This window comes from Rutidosis leptorrhynchoides, chromosome 3 (genome assembly GCF_046630445.1).
Source record: "Rutidosis leptorrhynchoides isolate AG116_Rl617_1_P2 chromosome 3, CSIRO_AGI_Rlap_v1, whole genome shotgun sequence".
NCBI classification, from domain to species: Eukaryota; Viridiplantae; Streptophyta; class Magnoliopsida; order Asterales; family Asteraceae; genus Rutidosis; species Rutidosis leptorrhynchoides.
In genome coordinates, this window is record NC_092335.1 from 276,817,099 (window position 1) to 276,830,936 (window position 13,838).

Sequence of the window (13,838 nt, forward strand, 5' to 3'; positions counted from 1 at the left end):
GCTGGTACGTCTGCTGGTAATAAGATGGAATATAAAAGGTTCTTCGGTAACAATAAAAGAGCACACATATATATCAAAGTTATAATAAGGTTGTTTCGTACGAAAAGTCGAAGTTGTCTTGTTGAATCTGTGACAAAATTTGCTACTTTGAAAGGAATTATTAAGTTATTTTGGGTAATAATAACACTAAGAAATTAGCACGGCTACGTGTTAAACGTTTACTCTGGTTTCGAGTGTTTTTCAGGTGCATAACTATATGTATCAATCTAACAGTTTCTATATGATGTAACGCTGATAGCACGAAGAGATTAATGATTTTAAATAAGAATAGTTATAAAAATATCTTCAGAAATATGGAGGATATTTATAATGAAAGATACGATGATATCTTGGAATATCTATGATCGGAGGATGATGAATAATATCGTCCAGAAGGGTTTAGAGTAAGGAGCAAGACATTTGCTAAAGGCTTCAGCAGGCATTGAATCATTTGGATTCTTTGAAGTCAAACTTATTCTTTATGATTTGTCCACGGTTTCCTTTATAGTTTCGCATAATCCGCTTTTCGGTGCTACATTTTCTATTGAATGTTTCCAATATAACGATACACAGAAAGCAAGATGAGGTATATAATTTCGAACGAGAATATTTATGAAAATATCCTCAGAAATATCGAAGATATTGATGATGATATTTTTGGAATTTCTAAGTTCGATGGTTGACGAAGAAAGATTTTTCGCAAGATTTTTAACATGACTTCGGAGAAGGATATTCTCTAAAGATTTCATCGAATACAGAATCATCTGGATCCTTTGAATATAGGGTATGGTCCTTGTATTTGTCCTTGGTCTCCTTCGTGGTTAGCTCAATCCATTTTGCAATTCCAATTTTTCTGGGCTTTTCCAACATACTATTCTTTATCATTAAACTTCCGACGATTAAGGTCGTTTACGGTTGTCTACAGTTTCTGCTGCTTCATTCAGATTTTTCAACATTCAGAATATTGATTTGTAGACTGAGTGTTGTTCAGAATTTCAGAATGAAAGACCATAATTCTAAAAGATAAATGTTATACATATAACTGTTGATGTAGATATGTTGTGAGTTTTCAAAGTACTGATTGCTGATTCCCGGTAATTGTTATGGCAGTTCTCGTTACAAGATGTGGATGAGTATATGATAGGGTTTCAATGAATAAATATAATAATTTGTCAGAGAGATTTAAGCCAAGAAGCAACGAGGTTGCTGGTACGTCTGCTGGTAATAAGATGGAATATAAAAGGTTCTTCGGTAACAATAAAAGAGCACGCATATATATCAAAGTTATAATAAGGTTGTTTCGAACGAAAAGTAAAAGTTGTCTTGTTGAAGCTGTGACAAAATTTGCTACTTTGAAAGGAATTATTAAGTTATTTTGGGTAATAATAACACTAAGAAATTAGCACGGCTACGTGTTAAACGTTTACTCAGGTTCCGAGTGTTTTTCAGGTGCAAAACTATATGTATCAATCTTTTCTTCCGTAGATGAAGTTCGGTTGGTTCATCCTCTTGATTGAGGTGTTTTCAAGAATCTTGAAAGGTTTGAACATAGATTGTAATCGTCAAGATACAAATGAAGTTTAAGATGAAATCAAGTGGCAAACTTGAAGAATTGTTTATTTTCATATGTTATAATCAATATTTTAATTCATTTTTTAATTGTCCAATCTTATTAGTCCACAGTCGATAGTCTACAATTAACAGTCCAATAATTCATATATTGTTTAATATATAATATTCGAATTAATTAATACATATCGTGACCTGTATTCGTCTCAGACTCGATCACAACTCAAAGTATATATATTATTATAGAATCAATCTTAACCCTGTATAGAGAACTCGATCATTACTGCATATAGAGTGTCTATGGTGATTCCAAATAATATATATAGATGCGTCGATATGATATGTCAAACCCTTGTATACGTGTCCCGATATTTAAAGTGCTTAAAAATAAATAACAGAAATTAAATGACGATAAATAAAATTGCGAGAATGTAAATTGTGATAATTAAATTGCGATAACTAAATTGCGATAAAATAAAATGTAATACGGAATTAACAGTTAGCTAGGAATAGTTAGCTAGGATCTTGTTAGCGTGGTTTCTTAACAAAATTTCATATTGATAATTAATCTGTTTCTAATCAATTTTTATTGTGTCCATTATTTCTTCATTATGCCACTTGTTGGATTCTGATAGGTCAAAATCCAAATATGAAGTTGAATGAAAATAGTTATTCTGTGGTGAATGGATTCGTATATCTGTGGATGTAAATAGGATAGTAAATGAATGTTGAATCAGATTTGAAGAACGTACAATGTAACTTATTAATGTAAAACCTAAATATTCCTCGGGTATTACCTACCCGTTAAAATATTTTCACCGTTAGCAGTTTGTACAAAAGAATTTTTAATTACAATCCTTATGAAAATATATATACTTATATATTTTCTTCAGATGTAATCTTGGATTTGATGAATTTATATGATATTAATATCATCTGATTCATCGTTAGAACTGGAATACATAATCTCTAAAACATTAGAGATTACATAATCGCCAGATAGAACGAAGATAAATGATGTAGAATGATATGTAGAACGTTGATTATACTCGAGGTACATAATGAGATTTTGAGGCGTGTGATGTTGAAACTTGAGTTGTTAGTAATACTGTTGGTGCCGGTGATGTTGCTGAAGCTGGTACGTTTTGTACCATATTCTCCAAATTTATTTTTCGAGTGCGAAGTTTGTTGACTTCTTCTATTATTCCGGGGTGATTGTCGGTCGGAACGAGCGAATGAATAAGGTTTAGAATTTTAGATAAAATATTATCTTGACGAGATATTAGGGAAATGAAAGAGAAAATAGTATTACAAACAGGTTCGCCGGTAAGTGTTTCAGGTTCATCGCCGAGAGGTAAATTCGGTTGGTGGAATGGAAAGGATTGCTTTCTTCTCGTCTCCATTGATTTAGTCGACTACGAAACCATTAGATGAGTTGGGGATGGCTGGTTGGTTGATTCATTCCAGTGACACTGCTTCCGGAGCTCGAGTGAAACTCCATATCGGAATACCTGTCGGACTTTGAGGAATTTGAACTAATTGAGGGATTCATCTCGTATGATCAGATGAAGGATTTTCGATAAGAAATAGTTTATAGGATGTAGATTAGTACCCTGCAATACATAATTTACATATGCATATATACAATACTGAAATCCCATAAGTTACAGAGGAATCTACGTAAACTGTCAGGCAAAGGTAACAATAACAGATACGCTAAGATATAAATTTATCTATACACTATCTATGCAATAGAGGCAGTAAGACGTGTCTAGACTTTAAGGATGATAAGCAAATAATTTTTCGACACTAATGATAAGCAAAACTTTTGACATGCAGACACGGTCGAAGTCCAGACTCACTAATGTATCTTAACGATTTATTAGTTTTACACACTAATGCAGACCTGGTTCGCTAAGACCATCGCTCTGATACCAACTGTGAAGACCCATCCTAATCCATCCGGACAAAGTCCATATCGATTATAAACGATTCACAACAGTTGATTACATCGCGAGGTATTTGACCTCTATATGATACATTTTACAAACATTGCATTCAGTTTTAAAAGACAATCTTTCTTTACAACAAAAATTGACAGCATGCATACCATTTCAGAATATTTCCAACTATAATTGACTTAATAATAATCTTGATGAACTCGACGACTCGAATGCAACGTCTTTTGAAATATGCCATGAATGACTCCAAGTAATGTTTATAAAATGAGCAAATGCACAGCGGAAGATTTCTTTCGTACCTGAGAATAAACATGCTTTCAAGTGTCAACCAAAAGGTTGGTGAGTTCATTAGTTTAACATAAATAAACATTTCCATCATTTTAATAGACCACAAGATTTTCATTTTCAGTTCTCATAAATAAACGTCCCATGCATAGAGATAAAAATATCATTCATATGGATTGAACACCTGGTAACCGACATTCACAATATGCATATAAGAATATCTCCATCATTCCGGGATCCTCCTTCGGACATGATATAAATTTTGAAGTACTAAAGCATCCGGTACTTTGGATGGGGCTTGTTGGGCCCGATAGATCTATCTTTAGAGTTCGCGTCAATTAGGGTATCTGTTCCCTAATTCTTAGATTACCAGACTTAATAAAAAGGGGCATATTCGGTTTAATAATCTAACCATAGAATGTGGTTACGATTACTTGTGTCTATTTCATAAAGCATTTATAAAAACAGCGCATGTATTCTCAGTCCCAAAAATATATATTTCGAAAGCATTTAAAAAGGGAGCAAATGAAACTTACCTAATGTATTTTGTAGTAAAAATACATATAACGACATTGAACAAGTATAGGGTTGGCCTCGGATTCACGAACCTATATCATTTGTATATATATATATATATTAAAATATATAATCGTAATTGAATAATTATATATATATATGTATATATATATATGTATGTATGTATATATATATATATATATATATATATATATATATATATATATATATATATATATATATATATATATATATATATATATATATATATATATATTGTTATTAATAATATACTAATTATACTATATGTTATTTAGATAAAATTAATATATTTAGTTTATATGTTTTATATAGCTATTACTTATCATTAATAATAAAAACCGTATATTAAGTTTTAGTATATGTATATATATAAAATATATATATTTATATATATTACTTGATATAGTTTAACTAATATCTTTTTAATAAGAAAAGTATAGCTTAAAGTATTTTGATATAAAAGTATCTATTTACGATAATATTGATTGTTTTGATGATAACAAAATAATAATTACATTAAAAATGTTAATAATAATAATAATGGTTATATTTATTATAATACACATGTTAACAATAATAATAAGTCTAATATTTATTTAATGATACATAGGTTAATAATAATAATAATAATAATAATAATAATAATAATAATAATAATAATAATAATAATAATAATAATAATAACAATAACAATAATAATAATAATAATAATAATAATAATAATAATAATAATAATAATAATAATAATAATAATAATAATAATAATAATAATAATAATAATAATAATAATAATAATAATAATAATAATAATAATAATAATAATAATAATAATAAAAATAATAACATGAAAACTACCTTAGAAGCTTTCTCCAAAAAAAAATGCGCCCTAAACGAGGGTCGAACCCACAACCTCCCGATATTTCAGCACTACATTCAGACCACCCTTCCATTTCAATTTACTTTATTTTTCCAATATAATTTGAATTATTAATCTTATTTAACTCTTTTGGCAAAACTCAATCGGCCCAACATAAAATAGTAGCTGGCCACGACCCAACAGAAATCCGAAGCCCATCAGAAATCCGCAGCCCAATGTTTTAATCGGCCCAACAGCTAATAGACTAAAACTCTTGAGGCATTTTTTATTGAGGAAAAAAAATATAGAGACCCCTGGTTTAGAACCCAGGACCTCTTGGATAATCACAAACACCCCTAACCATGCAAGCTAACATGCATTTCTCTTTTTATTCGCTAACTGTATCGATTTAACCAGGTTTGTTTCGACCCAACTGAACACCCTTAAATTCTCGGCCCATTCCTTTGATCTAAAACAATCATAACCGTAACAGTTGAGCAACATGATCATCTCTTTTCCTCAAGTGGGGTTTAAAATAATAGCTAAGTATGACCATGTGTATCTCACTTATCTTTACAGCTCAAAATCAATTAACACACTCATCATCAATCATTAAAGTTACCCTCAATACCTAATCGTGTTATATATATCATACTCATTCATATCAATTGAATCTATCATTAAGTACACCACTATCATTCACCTTTTACTAGAACCGAAACCAAGAACAAGTGGGGTGCATCAGAGGTTAATCATCATCTTTCTCTATCTCACGTTCCTCTTCATCATTTTATGTAGCAACAGCAGTGAACAATGGTGTCGATAGTGATTGTCTTCGAGGTGATGTTGGGTGGTGACTTAAACAGAAAAAATATATATATATTAAACGTAGGAACACACAGGTGGGGATAGCAGTTATCGGCGGTGAGGTGGCTGTGGAGGTGTTTTCCAGTGGTCAATAATAGCCGCAGAGTGACGGCTATTGCAATTGCAAAAAAAAAAAAAAAAATAACAACAATAGGTTATTGTAATCGAACAACAAGGCTGCAGGTGGTGATTTTTATTTATAGAAAGAGATTAGAGGTGTTGGTTTATGAAGGTGATGATGGATAGTTGTAGAATCCTGGTGGTGGCGAGGTTGGTTTCTTGATATGGAAAGGTGATGATGGTTTACTATGGTGGTGAGTAGGGTGTCGACTAAGGTAAGGTGGGTTGTCGAAGCCTAAACTGAAAGGTGCAAGAGAACCCATGGTTTGTGAGTGTTCTCGGGTTAAACCGGAATGAAAATAAAATAAATGTACCACAATAAGGGTGATTTATCGTGATGGGTTGCAACTGCAAAAAAAATAGCAGTTCAGTAGTAGTATTTCAAATGATGGTCCTCAGTTGACTGATCTTGGTGATGGTGCCAATTGGCTTTCAGTTTGTTGCATCTAATCACGAGTAAACAGAAATCAATCGGCTACAGTTTGCAGGTTGGTGCACGTGTATAAGTTGAACAAGAAATAATAGTAGTGTTTGACGATAGTTTAAAGGTGGTGATTTGGTGATGTTATGGTAAAGGAAATGAGGGATTAAGAAGAAGAGATCAGTTTATCTATATGCGTATCTCTATCTATCTGTATCTATATATGATATGTATATATATAATACCTTTAGAAATAGACATTAGTTAGAATTGTTTATAATTGAGTAAGGTAAAGATACAGTAGCAGTTAGTAATAATAACATTCAATCATGATTTGGTGTTGTTTTGTAGTGCTCAACTTAATCGACAAGAATATCCAATTATAACAAGAAGACATAAGAGAAGTTTAAATCCAATAGAGCTGCGTAATGGATTCCATAATATTTATCTGATATTTTAAGTAGTAATTTATAAATAATAATACTTTCAACATTATTAATAATAAAAATAACAATAACAATAACAATAATAAATTTAATGATATTTATAATTAATGATATTAATAATAATAATAATAATAATAATAATAATAATAATATTAATGATAATAAAAATAAGTCGTATTATAATAATAACAGTAATTACAGTAATTTTTAATAATTTTAGTAATAATAATACTAATAATAATAATAATTACAATCTTCTACTAGTTATAATAATAGAGATATTAATAATGATAATAATAATATTAGTAATAATAATATTATAGCAACTTAGATATATTAAATTTTATATCTATATCTTATATAGTAATATTATTTTGATTTAGGATTCAAGTTATTATATATATATATATATATATATATATATATATATATATATATATATATATATATATATATATATATATATATATACATCTAATTATAAATAGTTGTTCGTGAATCATTGGGAAAAGTCGAAGATTAATTGAATATATTAAACACAGTTCAAACTTTTTGACACTCAACATTACAGAATCTGCTTATCGTGTTGGAATCAAATAAAGATTAAGTTTAAATTTGATCGGAAATTCCCGGGTCATCACAGCGCAGCAGGGAGTTGTAAAAGAAGGAAAGTTGAAGAATGAAATACCTAAAGGATCGGAGAAACATCTTAATATTCGGGAAGACGGAACCCGGTATAGGGCTGAAAGAATTTGGGTACCAAAGTTTGGAGATATGAGAGAAAAGGTACTTAAGGAAGCACATAAAACCAGATATTCAATATATCCCGGAGCGGGGAAGATGTATAAAGATCTCAAGAAACGCTTTTGGTGGCCGGGTATGAAAGCCGATATTGCTAAATACGTAGGAGAATGTTTCACATGTTCTAAAGTCAAAGCTGAACATCAGAAACCATCAGGTCTACTTCAACAATCTGAAATACCAGAATGGAAATCGGAAAACATTACCATGGATTTCATTACTAAATTGCCAAGGACTGCAAGTGGTTATGATACTATTTGGGTAATAGTCGATTGTGTTACCAAATCAGCACACTTTCTGCCAATGAGAGAAGATGATAAAATGGAGAAGTTGGCGCGATTATATTTAAAGGAGGTTGTCTCCAGACATGGAATACCAATCTCTATTATCTCTGATAGGGATGGCAGATTTGTTTCAAGGTTTTGGCAGACACTGCAACAAGCATTGGGGACTCGTCTAGACATGAGTACTGCTTATCATCCACAAACTGATGGGCAAAGTGAAAGGACGATACAGACCCTTGAAGACATGCTACCAGCATGTGTTATCGATATCGGAAACAGTTGGGATTGACACCTACCGTTAGCAGAATTATTCTACAACAACAGTTACCATTCGAGTATTGAAATGGCGCCGTTTAAAGCACTTTATGGTAGAAAGTGCAGGTCTCCGATTTGTTGGAGTGAAGTAGGGGATAGACAGATTACGGGTCCGGAGATAATACAAGAAACTAGAGAGAAAATCATCCAAATTCAACAACGATTGAAAATTGCCCAGAGTCGACAAAAGAACTACGAGGACAGTAAAAGAAAAGATATAGAATTTGAGATTGGAAAAATGGTTATGCTTAAGGTTTCACCTTGGAAAGACGTTGTTCGATTTGGTAAACGGGGGAAACTAAATCCAAGGTACATTGGACCATTCAAGATTATAGATCGTGTCGGACCAGTAGCTTACCAACTTGAGTTACCTCAACGACTCGCGGCTGTACATAACACTTTCCACGTCTCGAATTTGAAGAAATGTTTTGCTAAATAAGATCTCACTATTCCATTAGACGAAATCCAAATCAACGAAAAACTTCAATTCATTGAAGAACCCGTCGAAATAATGGATCGTGGGGTTAAAAGACTTAAGCAAAACAAGATACCAATTGTTAAGGTTTTATGGAATGCTCATAGAGGACCCGAGTTCACCTGGGAGTGTGAAGATCAGATGAAGAAGAAATACCCGCACCTATTTCCAGAAGATTCGTCAACACCTTCTACAGCTTAAAATTTCGGGACGAAATTTATTTAACGGGTAGGTACTGTAGTGACCCAAACTTTTCCATGATTATATATTAAATGAAAACTATATTTGCATGATTAAATGTTTCCAACATGTTAAGAAATCAAACTTGTTAAGACTTGATTATTTGAAATGAGTTTCATGTAGACAATTGACCACCCAAGTTGACCGGCGATTCACGAACGTTAAAACTTGTAAAAATTATATGATGATATATATATGGATGTATATATAGTTAACATGATATTATGATAAGAAATTATCTCACTAGGTATATTAACAATGAGTTATATACATAAAATGAGACTATTGAATTAAGAAAACTCGAAACGATAAATATAATGATTATCGTTATAACAACGTCTTACTAAATACATATGTATCATATTAAGATATTAATACACTATGTTTAACATCATGAAATTATAATTACATATATCATTAAGCGTATTAACAATGAACTACACGAGTAAGATGAGACTACTAACTTAAGGATTTCGAAACAATACATATATGTAACGATTATCGTTGTAATAGTATTTTACATATATATATATATATATATATATATATATATATATATATATATATATATATATATATATATATATATATATATATATATATATATATGTATTTATATATGATATTAAGATATATTAATATACCATGTTAACATGTTAACATAAAAATTTAACATCTCATTTAAGTTTAATAACAATGGATCAATTACATTTAACAAGATCGTTAACTTAAAGGTTCCGAAACAACACTTACATATAACGACTAACGATGACTTAATGACTCAGTTAAATGTATATACATATAGTGTATTAAGATGTATTAATACACTTTTGGAAGACTTCATGACATATATTAAAGTACTTCTACTTAACAAAAATGCTTACAATTACATCCTCATTCATTTTCATCAACAATTCCACTCGTATGCACCCGTATTCGTACTCGTACAATACACAGCTTCTTAGATGTATATATTATTGGTATATACACTCAATCATCAGCTCCTTAGAAGCCCATGTGAGTCATTAAACATGTGGGAACCATCATTTGGCAACTAGCATGAAATATCTCACAAAATTACAAAAAATATTATAAATCATTCATGAATTATTTACATGAAAACAAACTTACACATCCTTTATATCTAATCCATATACCAGTGACCAAAAACACCTACAAACACTTTCATTCTTCAATTTTCTTCATCTAATTGATCTCTCTCAAGTTCTATCTTCAAGTTCTAAGTGTTCTTCATAAATTCTATAAGTTCTAGTTTCATAAAATCAAGAATACTATCAAGTTTGCAAGATTACTTCCAAGCTTTCTAATCCAATCCAAGTAATCATCTAAGCTCAAGAAATCTTTCTTATTTATAGTAATATATCTTTCTAATATAAGGTAATACTCATATTCAAACTTTGATTCAATTTCTATAACTATAACTATCTTATTTCGAGTGGAAATCTTACTTGAACTTGTTTTCGTGTCATGATTCTACTTCAAGAACTTTCAAGCCATCCAAGAATCGTTTGAAGCTAGATCAATTTTTATTACTTCCAGTAGGTTTACCTACTAAACTTGAGGTAGTAATGATGTTCATAACATCATTCGATTCATATATATATATAACTATCTTATTCAAAGATTTAAACTTGTAATCACTAGAACATAGTTTAGTTAATTCTAAACTTGTTCGCAAATAAAGTTAATCCTTCTAACTTGACTTTTAAAATCAACTAAACACATGTTTTATATCTATATGATATGCTAACTTAATGATTTAAAACCTGGAAACACGAAAAACACCGTAAAACCGGACATACGCCGTTGTAGTAACACCGCGGGCTGTTTTGGGTTTGATAATTAAAAGCTATGATAAACTTTGATTTAAAAGTTGTTCTTCTGGGAAAATGATTTTTCTTATGAACATGAAACTATATCCAAAAATCATGGTTAAACTCAAAGTGGAAGTATGTTTTTCAAAATGGTCATCAAGATGTCGTTCTTTCGACGGAAATTACTACCTGTACTTTCGAATATAAACTTATAATTTTCTGTTTAGATTCATAAACTTAAGTTCAATATGAAACCATAGCAACTTGAATCACTCAAAACGGATTTGAAACGAAGAAATGACGGGTAAAACAAAATTGGATAAATTTGCTAGTTTTAGCTACGAAAATTTTGTAACAAATCTAGACTAAACATATCCTAACTAATTTATATTGTATTATACATATTATGAAATCTTGGGATACCATAGACACGTATACAATGTTTTGACATATCATATCGACCCATCTATATATATATTTCGGAACAACTATAGACACTCTATATGCAGTAATGTTTGAGTTAGCTATACAGGGTTGAGGTTGATTCCAAAATAATATATATAATTTGAGTTGTGATCGAGTCTGAGACTTGTAGACACTGGGTCGTGGATTGATTCGAGATAATATATATTGCTTTATTTTCTGTACATCTAACTGTGGACAACTAGTTGTAGGTTACTAACGAGGACTGCTGACTTAACAAACTCAAATCATTAAAATGTAATAAAAATGTTGTAAATATATTTTGAACATACTTTGATATATATGTACATATTTGTTATAGGTTTGTGAATCGACCAGTGGCCAAGTCTTACTTCCCGACGAAGTAAAAAATCTGTGACAGTGAGTTATAGTCCCACTTTTAAAATCTAATATTTTTGGGATGAGAATACATGCAAATTTATAAATGTTTTACGAAATAGACACAAGTAAAACTACATTCTATGGATGGATTATTAAACCGAATATGCCCTTTTTTAGCTTGGTAGCCTAAGAATTAGGGAACTGGCCCCTAATTGACGCGAATTCTAAAGGTAGATCTACAGGAACTAACAACCCCCATTCTGGAATTTGGAATGCTTTAGTACTTCGAGTTTATCATGTCCGATGGGTGTCCCGAAATGATGGGGATATTCTATATGCATCTTGTTAATGTTGGTTACCAGGTGTTCACCATATGAATGATTTTTATCTCTATGCAGTTTGCGAAATGCCTGATATGAGATGTGATATAAAAAAATGAAATCTTGTGGTCTATTTTTATGATTTGATAATATATAGGTTAAACCTATAACTCACCAACATTTTTGTTGATGTTTTAAGCATGTTTATTCTCAGGTGATTATTAAGAGCTTCCGCTGTTGCATACTAAAATAAGGACAGAATTTGGAGTCATGCTTGTATGATATTGTGTAAAAACTGCATTCAAGAAACTTATTTCGATGTAATATATTTTTATTGTAAACCATTATGTAATGGTCGTGTGTAAACGGTATATTTTAGATTATCATTATTTGATAATCTACGTAATATTTTTTTTAAACCTTTATCGATAAAATAGAAGTTATGGTTGTTTTAAAAATGAATGCAGTCTTTGAAAAACGTCTCATATAGAGGTCAAAACCTAGCGACGAAATCAATTAATATGGAACGTTTATAATCTATATGAACGGGACATTTCACCGATATTGCATGCCATGAAAAATCTATTCGTGTGAAGACCCCAAGTGGGGGAGAGTTAATTATTCATGGCGATAAGCGAAGAAGACTTGTGCTGATATGCACTTCTGCACAGGCACGTCGTTTCTTTGTTAGTGGTGGCATGGCTTTTCTTGTCCATGTTGTTGATACTCGTGATGAACCACCATCCATTCGTGAAATTCCGGTGGTTAATGAATTTGAGGACATTTTTTCGGATGAGTTACTGGGTGTTCCGGCGGAAAGACAAGTTGAATTTCGCATTGAGTTGGTTCCGGGGGCTACCCCCATTGCTAAAACTCCTTATCGTTTAGCGCCGACGGAAATGCAAGAATCGTTAAATCAGACCCAAGAGTTTCTTGAAAAGGGTTTTATTCGACCGAGTGCTTCGCCATGGGGCGCTCCGGCTTTATTCGTAAAGAAGAAGGATGGTAGTATGCGGATGTGCATCGATTATCGGGAGTTGAACAAAGTTACGATCAAGAATCGTTATCCATTGCCTAGGATTGACGATTTGTTTGACCAACTCCAAGGTGCAACGTATTTCTCTAAAATCAACCTACAGTCCGGCTATCACCAAATGGGGGACCGTGAGGAAGACATCGAGAAAACGGCTTTTCGAATGTGTTATGGGCATTTTGAATTCGTAGTTATGTCTTTTGGTCTAACGAATGCACCGACGGCATTCACGGATCTTATGAACCGAGTGTGCCAACCTATGTTGGACAAGTCGGTAATTGTGTTCATTGACGACATACTTGTTTATTCGAAGAGTATGAAGGAACATGAACATCATTTACGTGGTGTGTTAAAGACGTTGCGGAAGGAGAAGTTGTATGCTAAATTCTCCAAATGTGAATTTTGGCTAAGGGAAGTTCAATTCCTTGGCCACATTGTAAACAAGGATGGTATTCAAGTAGATCCGGGGAAGATAGAGATGGTGAAGAGTTGAGGACGACCGACTACGCCTACGGAAATCTGAAGTTTTCTCGGATTGGCCGGTTATTATCGTCGGTTTATCCAAGGCTTTTCTAAGATTGCTTCTCCATTGACGAAGTTGACGAGAAA